Source organism: Lactuca serriola, chromosome 8 (genome assembly GCF_051521515.1).
Source record: "Lactuca serriola cultivar US96UC23 chromosome 8, Lser_US96UC23_V15, whole genome shotgun sequence".
Taxonomy (NCBI): domain Eukaryota; kingdom Viridiplantae; phylum Streptophyta; class Magnoliopsida; order Asterales; family Asteraceae; genus Lactuca; species Lactuca serriola.
The window spans coordinates 243,877,158-243,894,676 of NC_136415.1; the positions used below are offsets into that span (position 1 = coordinate 243,877,158).

Sequence of the window (17,519 nt, forward strand, 5' to 3'; positions counted from 1 at the left end):
TCAGGAACTTTGAAATTGGTGAAAATATTGAATGTGATTCTGAAAACAGTGAGAACATAAGTGGAGAAGTCAAACAAAATTGACTTTGTAATGTCAGAAACCTTCTGTTGACTTTATTTTGCTTCTGGACCCATTTTGGAACCATTCATTCATTACAACATTCTTCATTGCTTCTTTTAAACCTCACTGGAGGTAATCTGCATTTAGGTTTAAAGTCCTCTGACAAAAAGCCCACGTGTTGTAATGTTTCACCATGACTCATCGGGTTTACAATGATTCGATAGAAATGTTTCATATGCAGTCTGTCGTCTTTGCCTTTTCCAAACAAACCATTTTTATATATTGTTACTTCCTTAGCAAACTCATGGATGTTGAAAGAATATTTCAGAAAATGACGTAACACTTGGGTAAATTGAATGAAAAAATAAATTAGAGCAAATTTGTAAAAAGTTAAATCCTATTTAGGGTAATTTGATCATTTTACTCAGACCTAATTAACGTCTGATTGTCTAACATAGTTACACAAAGAGAAAACTATGCAAGATTTTGAAAACATAAGGACCAACGGTGTAACATTTTTAATTCAAAGTTGTTACGAACATAAAACTTTTTGAAAACCACATTTTTGCAATTTTATCTTTATTTTTTGTTCAATTTCCCCAAAATTGCTTTCATTTTCTATGTTTTTTAAACATACTTTAAGGAAACACTTCATCCAAACAACACTTTTATGATAGAAGAAACTCTTAGAAAACACTAATATATAACTTGTTGGATTAACTCCTCGCCAAGTCATTAACTCAAAAACAAACAACACATAATATATAGGTTTGAACAACAAGAAACAACCTAATACTATGCTTGGATTCTAAAACTATAAAACATCATCTTTTCTAGTTTCTGCTCTTGTAAGATCTATAACTTAACACCAATAACGAAAGAAACCGATACCCAATGATGAACACCAACATCATTCCCAAATTATACCATTTCTGCACCTCCTTCAAATTCTCCTTCTTCAAGAAATCTTCACCGGAAACCAAACACCCGCCATCCAACCGCTCAAGACACCGCCACCTCCCCTGCGACCCCCCAAACTCATTCAACAAAAAACACTCAAACGGATACCGAAATAAACTCAAATGGTGCATGAAAATCCAGTATCTCGGTATATCATTTTTCGATATAAAATACCCCGAAAACAAAAAGAACGACCCCATTAACCCCGCAACCACCGAGATCCCGATCATAAAATTGGGAACAAGTGCACTAAAGCACGCGACAAAAGAATTCGACATCAGTAAAACCAACCAAACGATTAGCAAAAATTGAGAAAACCCGTCTAATTGGGCTCTCAATCCAACTAGCCAATAAGTCGGGGTGGTGTATAATAGTGCCACGATAAAAAGAAACGGGATGAAAACGAGAGTATTCGCGATAGAGTAAGATGAAACCCGATATGCACCAATAGATGTTTCCCGCATTAGAATCCTACGTTCTTGTAAGAAAATCGGGAGAGCTTCGGATGATGAGTAGAGTAAAAACGTTAAATTGAATGCGAAAAACCCAATTTGGGTTTGCATTTGAAATTGCTTAATGTTTTGGAAAATCGTACCAAGTAGAATCCCAACTAGGGAAGCTTGGAAGATTTTCGCGACGAAAAGTTGTTTCGTCCGGAAAATGTTGTACGCGAATCGTTCGCTCAGTATTGTTATTTCACTGAGTGGGCTATTCGCGTACTGTAAATGACAATCTTGAATTATGCAATCAGATTCTGGTTCTCGTTTTGGTTCGATGAGATCGAAGGTTTTTGATTCCGGGATTAGGGTTTCGATCACGTCGATTGAAAACTCGAGGACGTTGACTTGGCGGGAGATGTGGTGGCCCGCAGACTTGAGCCGGTGGTCAAGGGAATCAAGTGAGCCGTGGTGAACCATGGTTCCATCGGCTAACAACATGATTTGATCGAATAGTTCGAGAATTCTGAACCCGGGTTGATGGATTGTTAAAACGATTGTTTTTTGGTGATTTTCAGCCATTGATTTCAGCATTGAAATGACTTGAAGAGCTGCACCTGAGTCTAGTCCAGATGTGGGCTCGTCCATTAGTAAAACGGATGGATTGTGAACCAGATCGACACCGATTGACACCCGGCGTTTTTCGCCGCCAGAAATCCCACGGTGGCTGCCGCCGCCAATTCGTTCTCCGGCAACATGGCATAACCCTAGCTCCGCCAGCAATTCTTGAACTCGAGCTTTTGAGTTGTCGATTCCACCGTGAAGACGTAAACGAGCGCTATAGAGTAGGGTTTCTTCGACTGTAAGAAGCGGAAACAGTAAATCTTCTTGAGTTACGTATCCCGATACTCGCCGGAAAACGGTCGGGGTCATCGGCCGGTCGTTTACAAGCACATGACCGGAGACTCTGCACGGAGGAATAACTCCGGCGAGAACCTCGAGCAATGTGGTCTTTCCGGCGCCACTTGGACCAGCAATTGCCGTGATTTCTCCTGGCTTCACTTCGCAATTGACGTCTCTAAGAATCTGCTTCTTTAAGGTGGGATTCACCTTTTTCTGGAAAATCCAGCCAAACTTACAAGATGTCGGAGATACGACATATGAAACATTCTTTGTTTTGATTGTGTATTGGGTTTTCCGGTGACCAACATCGGGTGACTCCACCGAAAAATCCATTGATGGGTTCTGATGAAAGAAAACGATGAAGGGAATTTGATTTCAAGATTAGCTTGGCACAACCCAACTGCTCTTCTTTTTCCTGCATGAACTGTGTATACATTTATATACACATATAATTTGAATTGAAATGATGATCACAAGGTGATACTTATCATGTGGGTGTGAATTTTTTTTTTATTTTTTTTTTTATTTTTTTTTTGTAGTGTTTGCATGGGGCACATGGCAGCTGTTGGGGGAAATCCATTTTTCCAGAGCAATAATTGGTTATTCCGGAACAAATAGTATTGTAATGATTTGTAACTTATGCTTTAAAGATATATCTTTCTCTGAAATTATCCTTCTTGGGTCTGAAAACAGGCGTAAGTTATGTTGTCGGAGGTAATTTCATGACATGGGTTTTATTGTGTTTTTTTACACTCAAGAGAAAAGTGAAAAACACATTATAAATGTTGCGTTGCTTTTAATCATAATGCATTTTGATAATTTGAAGAGTGGTGAAAAACGGTCGCTAAAAGGATGAGTCATGTGAACTATAAACACCCATAATGTTTAGACATCACTGGAATTTAATAATGAGAACCAGAAAATATATAACTGCCTAATTACACTCCGTTAATTTCTTAATTAAACAGCAAAAGACATGTGAAACTTCGGTAATCCAGATGGATTTTCATACAACAGATAATGATGTTTGTGTAGAGATACTAAAGGTAAAGGGTATGATTTTGTCTATCAAAATTTGAGCAATATTTGTTATGTTTTGCCGATGAGCATTAGCATGCACCCATTTTAGGTCCGGTGTATGACCCCCACTTCACTTTTACTACCAAATATATCTCCAAAAATGTGAATTTTATTAAAAATCCTTTCTTTCGCACCCATTTCAATATTAAATATCCTCATTGAAACGTTTTTACTTAAGAAACCAAATATGCATTAAATTTTCAACATTTTATATTTTTATATATTTTTTGGACCTCGACTAGATTTAGTTGTGGATTTGTCACTGCCTATGAGTATGTGTGATGCCATTTAGGGGTGTTTGGCGAAAAAAGTCATTGCTTATCAACTTATAACTTATTAGTTTATTAGCTTATAAGTTAATAAGTAAGTGTATGATAAGTTATGAAAAAATGATTTATTAGAGGTTACCTACCGGAATAAGTTATTTTTCATCAAAACACTTTTTTAATTTATACTAGTGTGAAACATAATAAGTTGTTTTAAAAAGCTTAACCAAACACCCCCTTATTGTCTATCAATTGTGTGTGTGTGTGAGTGAGAGAGAGAGAGAGAGAGAGAGATAGAGAGAGAGACCATCGACCAAAATATGTCGTTGATGATTGTTGTCAGCGTTGAATATTGTACCGAAAACCATAAGGTTTCTTATGTAAGTGAAACTGAAAAAGATGAGAGCAAAAAATAACAGGGTCACACGTTGGATAGCGGAGCTAGTGGTTGGAGGGAGCAATCAATATTGATGCGTTAGAGCCTAGAGGAGATGTCAATCAGTCGATCATAATTCATGTACAGTTCGGGCGACGTTCTGTTTCAAGCCTTTTGCTATTTTTTAGTTTAATTTTAAATGGATTGGGGGCTATTACATTTTAAGCAAGGGGCTGTTTTAAAAAAGATTTGAATAAAAATATGGGGTTTAGACATTTTTTTATACATTTTGTTTTGCAAAAGTATATAAGGCATGTCCTTGAAAAATTAAAAGATAGGTTCCAATTTTTTCATGTATATTTTACTCTTTTAATTAAAAATAGGTAGGTCCCAAGACACACTTTCATTCTACATAGATGCATCTCTCATTGCCACTGAGACAAAAAAAAATAGGGGTGGTGTTTACCGCCGACAATAGCTGCCACATTGGAATACCAACGACAAAATACACACCACACCATACAATCTAAGAGAATTAGCTATCATAAGGCTTCAGACCTTGGGCCGATTATCAGCTATCATAAGGCTTCGGACCTTGGGGGAAAAGAGAATTAGCCCTTTTTGGATGTGGATATTATAAATTAAGTGATCCAAGTGTTCGATTATGTTTCGGAGCCCAATAGTATAACCATGAATGGGCAATTCGGGACTTTATGAATTTTGGGTTTAATTTTGGTACTCCTTGAGTATGCAGTGCGTAGTGGACGAATTGATCACAAGTGGCATTTGAGTATGCCGGGTGTACTCAGGAGTATGCAGGGTGTACTCCCTTCAACTTGAAACCCTAATTTTTAGGGTCTTACCCCTATTTAAGCTCATTATGTTCATGAGGTCTTGCCTCTTATCAACCTCCATACCTCCTAAACCCTAATCTCGACCCCTAGCCACCATCTTTGACTTCTTGAGCTCTTGTGAGGAATCTTGGTGTGTTCTTGTGCAATTTAAAGAGATAGAATGTTATTGAAGAATCATCACTTGGAATGGAGCTTGGAGATCCAAAAGTTACACATCTTTTGCAAAATGTTGAAGGTAAAACCACTGATCTTGACATCTCCTTGGGTGTATCTAGTTTGGGGTGGTTTACAACACAATTTGGTCTCTTTGGTTTGTCTTTATGAGGATGAGTTTGGTCAATAGATCTGGATGTTTTAGGTGTACCGAATGCGTAAAAATGTAATCTTGATGGTTGATATCTACCCATGCATATGTATGAGCTCCTTGTTGAAGTTGTAAAGTTAGGATTTGGATTTGGAACCAATTGAGCTATGCAAAAGCTCAAAGTTAAGGATTTATGAGTTAAGGCATGATTTGGAAGTAATTCTGAGCATTTGACGTTTTGGATTAAAGTTTTAAGACATTTTCTAGATGGATTAAAAGCATGTAGTGTACACGGGGCGTACCTCTTGGTACACATCACGTACTGAATCAAACCCTCGTAGCCTGGTCAAGATCCGTAGTACGTTGGGTGTACCAACTGACTATGCAGGGCGTACTCAGTCTGCATGGACTTCTTTGACTTATTGACTTTTTTCCCTTTCACCATTCGCCAGAAGTTTGACCAGAGTTGACCGATGGATATTTTGGGTCTTTTAGGAAATTGGGCCTTCTTGGATTAGGCCCATGATGGGTTTTGGGCCTAATTTGGAAATTGGGCCATATTGGTCTTTTGTTGTTATTGGGTTGGGCTTCGGATGTTAGGCCAAATGAGGAAAGGATTAAATGGACTTTTACCTTGAGTATTAGGCAATCGGTCTAGGTTTCTAGCTTTGGGTGGAGGACCAATTATTTATTTGGTGTTATTTGATGTTGTTAGCGTGGGGATTTTCCGGATCGGCAATCCGAGTTTTTGTGTATGATATTCAACAGCTTGAGGTGAATCTCCTCACTATACTATGGGTGGAAGGCATCAATGATGGCCCATTAGCTTGTGAGATTTAGGAATACCAGGGGTGGTTCTTGTCATTTGTATGAAAGACCCAAATGTGGCTCCTGGCAAATTATATGCAAGACCAGGGATCGAACCCCGACAAATAGTTAGATAGTTTATGTGTATAGATAGTATGCTTGTTTTCTTTATGATGCTTGCATGGAAGACCAAGAAGTGGCTCCTAACACTAGATTGTATTACCCACGATTTTGGCTCCCGTCCTGGCAAGGAAAAACCATGATGCGACTCATGACATAATGGCATGACTTTGGTTGGCACATAGCATTCTCTATATTATATGTATGATATATGGTATTTGGGGAACACACTAAGCTTTGTGCTTACTTGTTATTGTTTATGGTTTTAGGTACTTCCAATTCAAAATGTTAGGATCTGGCATGACTGCACTGCATTCACCCATGTTTCAAGAATGTAATATTTTGGGATTGTACTTTGATGACTCTTTTATTATAAATTAATTTTGAATGTTTGAATAATAGATAACTAGTGTTTTTTTTTGAAATAAAAATGACAATTTTACCTTGTGATTTTCGAGACGTTACAAATATCATTAATGAATTATACATTTTATTATGTATTAGTGAACAAGATTTATAATTTATGGGGATTTTTAAAATCACATGGGTTTAGTCTCTCCAATTATAGATATATGGCATATCTATCATACTACAAATGATATAATATATGGATCTCGACATGTGATTATTACAAATGAAATAATAAATAATATAATTATAACAAACACATGAAAACATTATCAAAATAGCATGAGAGCCATATTATCGAATTACTTTATGACATCCCGGAATTTAAGACATAAACTATGAACAACTAAATTACGGAAATATCCACTAGTAACCTAACTCGTTTGGTTTTTATTTCATCTAAGGAAATATAAACAATTTCAATTACATTTTATATGGTATTAGCAGATACTTTTCTTTCAAATGAATGAATCGACAAACTTATCAAAATTCTTAAACTACAACATTAATTAATGCGTCTGAAAAACTAAAATTTTTAATTAAACAATTTTAAGTAAAGAAAACATTAAGTATGATAGAACATGTTTTTAACTGTTTCCGAAAATATAAAGAACGTCCAAAACGGAGTTCATATGCAAAAGATATGACAGTTTTATGAAACCAAATCGGTATAACACTAGTTTTACATGTTTTAAGAAAACTATTTCACACCGTTGAGGTACTTATGTTATACCGACGAGATTTCTGAGAGCATTTTTGGAATCAGACTATAGCCTATTATTTAATTTCATATTCGAAATATTTTTTGTAAAAATATTTACAAAAGTCGCGAAAAGCGGACACTGTGAGTCGTTTAGACGCAAAGCTTCAAACGCGATTTCCCGGAGTTTCGTAACTCCAAAAATTAATCCGTTTGATTTTTTGAAATCATTGAATTAAATCAAATCCATCGGTATCTTTGAAAATTTATCTCGACCCCCAGATCCCGATGCACTCGACTATGGGTACCAATAAGCCATTAATAAGGGTATAACCCTTGGATGAGACCCACTAGATTTGGGAAGGACAAATCTTTAGCCTTTTCCCTTAGATTATCCCACGTAACCTCCCTTATTCCTCTTCTCCATTTTGGCTCACACTCGATCTAAAGGTACAAGAATAGTACCTGATGGGATTTGAGGAGTATGGCCACCTTGGCCAGGGAGTGTTTCCTCCCACTATAAATAGAGCTCATCTCCTCATTCATTCCTCACCACTCAGCTCATTCATCTCTTCTCTCAAACCTCTCAATCCTCTTAGAAATCTCTCCCAAGTTTCTTGTAAATATCTCTTGAATATTTCTCAATAACCAACACACAAGATGATCCCACTATCCTAAATCACTCTTCACCACACATACGTCACCCTCAGACACGCATATCATCCCAAACCTTCCTGTTGTTGAAATCAACTCAAAACAGGAGAAGAAAACCAAAAACAGCAAGTCAATCTCAGAATTTTAGCTAATTTCAGAATTCCTCTCTTCAGTTTCGGAATTCTGACTTCGGAGTCTTTAGTTTCGGAATTCTGACTTCGGACCCTTCTAACTGCATAATTTTTGCCAGTTTCGGATCCTACCAGTCTTGGAGCATCGACTTTGGATTTTTGGCAGTTTCAGACCTTTTTCCCATTTCAGATCTTTGACTTCGGAATTTCCATCAGGTTTGGATTTTTCTTATCTCGGACCTTATCCCTTCGGAGTTTATACCCATCTCGGAACTTTTAAAGTTTCGGATTTTTCTGGTCTCGGAGATTCAACAAGCCTCATAACTTTTTCATCTCGGATCTTCTGCACCTCAGATTTTTTGCCACTTTGGGTATCTTTCATTATCATCACATGCTTCTATAGTCTCTTCATTCATCAAGACTAAGATAATCTCGAAAGACCAAATTCACAACAACACCTCGGTTCTTGCAATCCGATACTCAAAAAAATTCGTTAACCGCATATCGAGGTGAGAGTTACGGCCTCTATTTTATATTTATTCATTTTGAGGGAGAATACATGTGCTAAATAGTATTTATGCTGCAACTACATAAGTCTTATATGATATGCATGCTACAAGTTTAAAGTATTTCAATGTTTCAAAGACTAAATGTTATACTACGAAATTCATTATGTCTAGTACTTAATTATAATTAAGTTAGGGCTGAGAGATTATTCCTAAACTTTTCGTTAATGACTTTTAGTGAGACGATACTTTAATCATTAACTAACTCTAACGACTTTGCCTGCCCCATACTACTATAATCGTTAATCTTCAGAGCAAGGTACATATGTATAGATCTATATGGGGTCGACAACCCATATGTATCTACGATCGTGGCAGGTGATATGTATCTACGATCGTTACTACAACATCTGATGAAGCGTTGTAGGGATGGGTAATTTTCATCAATAGACTGATTATAGAACTCGCTAAACATTAACACGAATATCTCTCTTTCTCACTACAACCATAGGTTTCGTTGCTTTCAAAACTATTTCTAAGTATGGGAATTACTTATACAATGGGTACACTTTGAATTTCAAGAAATTATTACAAGTACATTTTAAAAGCATGGATTTACTTATACAAAGATACAATTTGGCTTTTATAGATGCATGGAAAATACCGTTTCAACTATTGTTATTGATACAAAGAAAATACTTTTCAACTTTATAAAAGTGTTATTACTGTGGCTAGTAGAAAACATGTGACTCTCACCGACCTCGTATTGACTTTCAAAATATATGTATTCTTAGGAAATTAGTGAAATTTCGGGCACATTCAGACGTTGGCAAATGTGGCTTGCAAGCACTTTAATTTTCTACTTTTGTACCGTTAAGGAAAACTGATTCTAGTATTATTATATTATAATCTATAAGAACCTTATATGCTAACATAAAGATGTAATGCAAATATTGTTTTGTTCATTGTTGTACTTGTGATGTATATTCAATTTATCTATGATCCATGAACTTAGTGTCATAGCCCGACGTCTTCCACTGCCTCGGTCGGGGGTGTGATAGATTGGTATTAGAGCTATATTGGCTATAGAGAATTCGTATCCTCGAAAGGGGAATACAATTATAGCAACTAGCTTCTAATAAAAGTATTATTAATAATAACACTACTTCTCGACTGCTTACGATACAAGGAATCTGGTTTGAAGGGCCGCATAAGATTGTTGGATTTCAGAAGTGCTTAAATTCCAAAATGGTCCTACCCTCCGGTGTTTCATGTATGAACCTTTTTTGTGCTCGATAGTTGGGAAATACAAAACCAAAATTAATAATACTACAAACCCAACCAACCATAATATATAAGAGTTTATATATACTCTAGCCTGCAATGAGAACACTTAAAAAAATTCTAAGCATCCCTTCAACTAGAACTACCAACTCAAACCTTTAGGTCATACGCCTCAATTAAAGGTTAATATCGTACATAAGCCATACCATAAATAAACCTGGAATGCACTCCTATGTTATTTATGGTCGGGCGAGTGCACAACCAACCTTTAGCAAGGAGTTTGACAGACTACAATGGTTGTGAGTTTTAGAGATTGAAGAATGTTCCCCATATACGCTGTAGCAACCTAGTACCTTAGAAACCCTATTTCAACGCTAAAACAATATATAAATTTTAAATCATAAACAATACTTACAAGTTGGGAATAACGTTAAGATATTCCTAGTTTGCCTAAATCTGAAGAACTGCTAACTCTACTCTACCTTCGTAGCAAAGAAACCTATAAGTTCCCAATCAATCATTTAATAGACTCCAAACTTCCCTTTTCCAAAGATGGCAATAACTTCAGTCTTATGGATTTCAATTCTTTCCCTATCATTTGGAAATTTGGAGGATTTCCGAATCAATCACGTTTCCCTCATCACTTAGAAATCGGTAGGATTTCAGGAATCAATCCCACTCTATAATTTGGAAAATCTATGGGATTCTAAGAACAAAGTATGATAATACACTTTCATGTAATAAAATTTATACATGCTTTTTTATGATTGAGTAGTATAAACAACTTATGTGTATCTGTTCTAAACGCTAAGGAGAACGCCTTGATGAAAAGAACCATGAGTTCGTCTGCCACCGACTCCCCGAACTAACAAAGGTGGTGTTCCAGAAATAACTCAAACAACAGAAGGAACTCCTGACCCTGAAGAAGCCCCAAGTGCAAAAAATACCCACCCAACTTTCCATATGGATCACACTACGATGCAAAATATGATTACGCAAGGGATTGCTACAGCCTTGGCAACATGTGAGGCTGCTCGAAACGGGAATAATGGAAATAGTGGAAGTGGTACTCTAGTAGTTTCCCAAAATAATCCCAAGCACTGCTCTTACAAAGAATTTATGGGTTGTAAACTCTGATCCTTCTGCGGCATTGAAGGAGCGGTTGGCCTGTCACGCTGGATAGAAAAGATTGAGGTTGTCTTTCATATAAGCTCTTGCCCAGATGACTGTAGGGTTAAGTACGCTACCTGTACGCTGATGGATTCTGCCTTAACTTGGTGGAACAATCATTCTAAGTCCATGGGAATTGCTGAAACCTATGCCATGGGATGGGAACAGCTGAAAGAGATGATGACCAAGGAGTATTGCGCATGACAGTAGATTCAGGCGCTAGAACAAGAGCTCTGGAATCTAACCATGCAGGGATCAGAGGTAGCTGCTTGCACCTCCCGATTTGAAGATCTTTCAACTTTTCCTTTGAATGGTGCCCTCAGAAGACAAGAAGACGGAGAGATACATTTAGGAACTAGCATCGCCAGTCCAAGGTCTGGTTACTACATCTAGACCCTCCACTTTTGACATTGCCAAACAACTAGCCTATGAGTTGACTGAGAAATGCACCCGACGCGGTACCATGAACCCATCAAAGGATACAGATAGAGTTAGAAGTACTAAAAGGAATTTCCAAGGAAAGCCAAAGAGAATTTCAAGCATTGCAGGCTAAATCTGGAACCTGCAACAGTATATGCTTCAATCTCAAACACTCCCACTCCGACAAAGCCCTACGCTGGAACCCTACCTCGCTGCCTCAGACACAACTATCGTCATGTTGGAAACTGCATGATCTGTAGCAACTGCAAGTTAAGGGTTACACCACCAAGTTTTGTAGAAAGATTCCAAACAACATAGCCTCAGCTACTACTGCAGGAGGAAGTCGAACCTTCTTCGAGTGCAACCAACCAGGACATTTCAGGAAATACTTCCCTAAACTGAAACATCAAGGTGGTCAATTAAGGGCATTTGTGATAGGTGCAAGAGACGCGCGCCAGGAACCAACTATGGTTACTGGTACGTTTCCTATCTACAATATTTATCCTTCCATATTATTTGACACTGGTGCCGATAAGAGCTTTATTTCCCATAATTTTAGAAAAAGGATAAATCATGAATCGTGCAAACTTAATGATGCTTCCAAGGTAGAAGTAGAAAATGGTCAAATAAAAAGCACCTTAGAAATACTCAGCAACTGTATTCTCACTCTGAATCATGTGTTCCCTGTCGACTTAATGCCCATGATCGACCTACGATCTGGCTATCATCAACTTAGAGTTCAAGAAATAGATATTCCAAAGACGGCATACCGAACTATATACAGCCACTATGAGTTTCTAGTTATGCCATTTGGACTGGCCAATGCACCAGCCATATTCATGGACCTTATGAATCGGGTGTGTAAACCCTACTTGGATAAATTCGTGATCGTGTTCATCAATGACATATTGATATACTCACGAACCAAGGAAGAACATGGACAACACTTGTGTTTAATTTTGGAACTGATAAGAAAAGAGAAACTTTATGCAAAGTTTTCTAAATGTGAGTTCTGGATTAAAGAAGTTCATTTCCTCAGTCATGACCAACAGTAAAGGGATTCATGTCGATCCCGCGAAGATTGAAGCGGTCAAGAATTGGAAGGCACCAACAACACCAACCAAAGTACGCCAATTCTTAGGGCTTGTAGGCTATTATCGTAGATTCATCGAAAACTTTTCCAAGATAGCCAAGCCTCTCACCACACTAACCCAGAAGGACAAAAAGTTTGATTGGGGAGACAATCAAGAGTCTTTCTTCCGAAAATTGAAGCAATTGTTGTGTAGTGCACTAATTTTGTCTATTCCTGAGGGAACATAAGACTTTGTGGTATAATGTGATGCTTCACATCAAGGTTTAGGGTGCATACTAATGCAGAGGAATAAAGTTATTTCATGTGCATCCCGACAAGTGAAACCAAATGAGAGAAACTATAGTACACACGACCTAGAAATGGGAGCTATAGTTTTTGCCTTAAAGTTTTGGAGGCGCTACCTTTCTGGAACAAAGTGTGTAGTATTCGCCGACCACAAGAGCCTCCTACACATCTTTGATCAACAAGAGCTCAATATGAGACAACGAAGATGCGAATTGCTAAATGATTACAAATACGGAATTCATGGCAGATGCTTTAAGCAGGAAAGAGCGAGCAAAACCACTTCGCGCAAAGGCTCTAACTCTAACCATCCATTCAAGCCTCACTACCTAAATTCATGATACTCAAATAGAAACACTAAATTCTTTGAATATCTTGGAAGAAAACCTATGAGGCATGGATAAATAGTTCAACCTCAGGGAAGACGGAACACAATAGTTTATGAACGGAATTTGGACTCGAAGATTTAGAGACATCAGGGGTTTGGTTCTAGAAGAAGCTCACAAATAAATATACTCAGTACAACCTAGATCAGAGAAGATGTATGTCAATCTCAAAAAGCTTTATTGGTTTCTCAATATAAAGGCAAAAATTGCCACCTATGCCGGTAAGTGTTTGACCTGCTCCAAGGTCAAAATAGAGTACCAGAAGCCATCTGGTCTACTACTGATGGTTTTTAAGCACTATAACATCCTTATGGTGCAAATACAACCCTAATGCTTTGGATCTAAGATTTCTCACGTTATACATGCAATAAAATTATCCAAAGCATGCAACCTATAACTAGCATACAACTTTTATATTTCAAAAATAAAAAGAGTTAAATGAATACCTCTTATTTGTACCTTGAATTCTTGACCTTTCAAGAGCTTAGTACCTCAAGTGTGATACCTTTAATGTGTCAAAAACACCAAAAGCAAATGGCAGAATATGAGAGATAGGATAGGAGGCACACAAAGCGGCTAGGGTTCTTCATGGAGCTTTTAGCGCCATTTTTGGTGAAGCTTGGGGTTACATTTATAGTGTGGAATTCTTAGGGTTTCACTTGTAAACCCTAATTCACTTCCTTGGACCTTTAATCCAATAATCCATATGATAAGCCATATGGACTAACTCTTCATGGACTCCCCCATAAAATTAGTCCATCCTAATCAACATGGATCATTAGCCCAAACTATATGTATTACTGATATACTTAATTAGTCCCCGTTAATTTAATCAATCTCTTTTGATCACTAAATTAAATCCTGATCAATACCAATTAAATAATATAATTTCTTAATTAATATATTATTCTTATAATATATTAATAAATCACAAATAATCTCTTTCTCAAATATCCATCCTATCAAATTGCTCTGGTGAAGGCAACCCAAAAGGACCATGCTACTATCGGGTCATGTACATACCAATTATAGTTATGGGTTTAGTCACCTAATCCAATAGTCTCCCACTTGGATAAGTCTAATAACTATAACTTCCAATGTAATTTCAAAATCAGACTAGCAATCGTAGCTCTCAAAAGCTGTTGTCGAGCTCTGATCTTATCAGCAACGCGTCCTTTAGATAAGGGATCAAATATTCCTCCATTCTACAAGATATCGTAAGGACATGAGACATAGATTATAATCATTCTCTTTGTCCATATGTTGTTTCCTGATTTCCGATTTATGATGACTGACTATACTTGAATACATCAACTTAGTCTAGGCTTGGGCAAGCACTTAGGGGTGTCATCACTAAATCATCGAGGCGCCCACATATATCGCTTTTTATCCCATATTAGGTAAAAGGAATGGATAAACGTCATCTCATATGCTTGCTCAATTTACTCATCAAATCACACACAACAATATGTTTTATAACACCAAGTTACTGGTGTGTTTACGTATCATCAATGTGCAACTGACTTGTAAACTACAACTCATATGTCTCTTTTTCAAGAATATATGATATTATCATCTTAAATCACTCATGATAAATTCCATGAAATGATTTAGATGAGCGTGGGTTTAACCCAATACTCAAATCTTATTACAGGAGTACTCATGAACACTATAGCAAACTAAACACTTTGACAATCTACAATCAGATTCATGACAGTCTTACCTCATTACTTACTTCCAAAGTATGATTGGCTGTGGATGCTTGATTAATCTTATTATTCGGGAAGTAAACTATGCAAAGAGAAACACAAGAATAATCCAATCCAATATGGTCTCAACTATATTGATTACACATTATTCATTGTATAATGTTTCGATTAATCAACTTATTACTTGAATTAAAACACCAGTTATCCCATGCTCCAAGCATGCACACTATGTTTGCCTATGGTCCTTACCTTATGAAATAGATCAGTTGAACACATTTCCAATGATGCTCATTTCACAATTCCCTAATCCTTATTATAAGTGTAAGAATACAAAATTCTTGCCACTATTAGAATCTTGTTAGATCTAAACTCACATGCAATTATCCTTTTGTAATGTCAAGGCACCAAAGTCACTAAAACTTTGCCAATGATATTACAAAGCATTCCGTTTGGAGATAGTTACAAGACAACTCCATAGATATGAAGTCTCACATTCAAAGTACATTCCTTTGAACATCCTTCTTGCATAAAAATTTCAAACCTATACATAGATTCTTAACATCCAACTCCCATTATTGAAACATTTCCATATTTACCATATGACAACTCATTCTTAATAGAATCCTATCTATTCATAATCATGTCAATATGATCCATTCATTACTATACTTCCAACTGCCCACAATTGACCAATCCTTGGCGAACCTTAGATTGTCCTTGACGGTTGTTTAACTACTTTAGTCATATATGGTTCTGGTCCTTTTCCCTCTTAATACCCTAGGCATTTGGAATAGACACAATTATTACAACATATGTAATTGATCCTATACCCAAAGCATATAGGATATGATTCATAATGTCTTACATAAAGACATGATACTTGACAAGTCCTTTTCTATAATATTAGCATATTTAGAATTTCCAATGTTGAAACATTTCAACTTGTTATTCATATATGCTCATGACTAAGTCTGATTAACACTTCAATCTAAACTTTTAGAATCGGAATAAAGTATAAGTATCCTCTCCCTTACTACAACAAAACAACTTTTCAAACTTTGCAACTTTGCAAATCAAACTTTGTTTCCAATAAATAGCATTGCTACTTTGCAACACTCATTATAACGATTATGCTCCCACTAGGATAATAATTATTCTTACTAGCATAACAATTATGCTCCCACTAGCTTTTACATGTACCTAAAAATCAACTGAACTTCTAGAAATCAATACTTATTGACTTTCTTACCAAAGTTTAAATTTCTGATATAAGATGCTTCGATAAGACTTTATCTAGGTTCTCAAACTCATACACCTTTCTTTAGATAGCTCATATGTGTGTCCAAACTATTTTAGAACTTACAACACTAAGTCCCGAATGTTCAGACTATTTGGCATTTCTCACAATTCGATCTATGAAGAGGGATGCCGTAATCATAATCGAATTTGAGAATGCAATTAAAACAACTGTTATTTCTTTAAATCTACTTAGTGAAAACATTTCCTCACAATCCTTTTATGAAGTGGAGAGAAACCTTTTCCACTTAGATTTTATGGTGCATGTGCTCCTATCCATGTGCATTTGTCATAACCATAATCACAAGACAAGGTTTGTGACAAATCCAAACTCATATCGACTGACCTTCTTCAATCTTAATTTCTTTCCATTTTTTAGAATAAGGTCATACCATTGCTTCCAAGTTGTTGAGCAACTCACCTACACTGGTTAATGTACTTTCATTGGTTAATGTGCTTTACCTTATGCAATCAAATGAGGACTCATAGAACTCACATGCAAAGTCGACTTAACTGGAATGGGCACAGAAACAAGAATATGTCAACACGATAGGTTACAAATCTATATTCGTGTGCTAGTGATAAAGAAAAGGTTTATTCTTGATTAGTTCTTGAAGCTGTTCAAGATCATTAAGAGTCCCACTGACCTCTTGACATATAAGATTCTCTGTTAAGAAACATTCCTAAACAAACAAATATTCAAGAGTTAGTGCGGGCTCTTATCAAGGAAAAAAACTTCATTTAATTGGTCTTAGTTGGTCTTTGTTTTAGCCAAAACATCACAACTACCAATTCCAAATGTGCAAGAGTAAGAAAACATTTTTCTACTCCATATTTCATGATGTGTTATAAACCTACTTAGGATTATGTCAGTCAAGGCACAATCTTGGAGTGTGATTCTAAGACTTGATTTTGGAATGAAGTATGACTCATCTTCTTGATTTAACCATTTCAACAATTCCTGGTTCCTTTTCTTACCCATACAAGTGCACTAAGGTGTCCTTAGAGGATCAATAGTAATATTGTTCCATAATTATAAGGATGATTATAAAACATGACACAAAAGTATTCTCCTTTCCTTTCAGATTGAAGAAAACTTTTATCTTTCTGCCTAATTGATTCTTCTTATTCGTTCTCCTATACTTTGAAACTTTTTCAAATTATTATAATTTCACTTAATCTTGTAAGTATAACCATATTTACTAAACTTTCAGTAAATTATGACGAATAGTCTTTATCATTCTTTGTTGTGGACCTGACCAGTTTACATCAATGTACACTAGATCCTTTAGTCCTTCACTTGACTCACATAC

General features: G+C 36.4%; 1 pseudogene; it reads right to left on the bottom strand.

Annotated features, from left to right (window-relative positions):
- Nucleotides 1-766: 766 nt before the first annotated feature.
- LOC145069073 (ABC transporter G family member 10 pseudogene) lies at nucleotides 767-2,759 on the bottom strand (annotated as a pseudogene).
- Nucleotides 2,760-17,519: the final 14,760 nt, after the last annotated feature.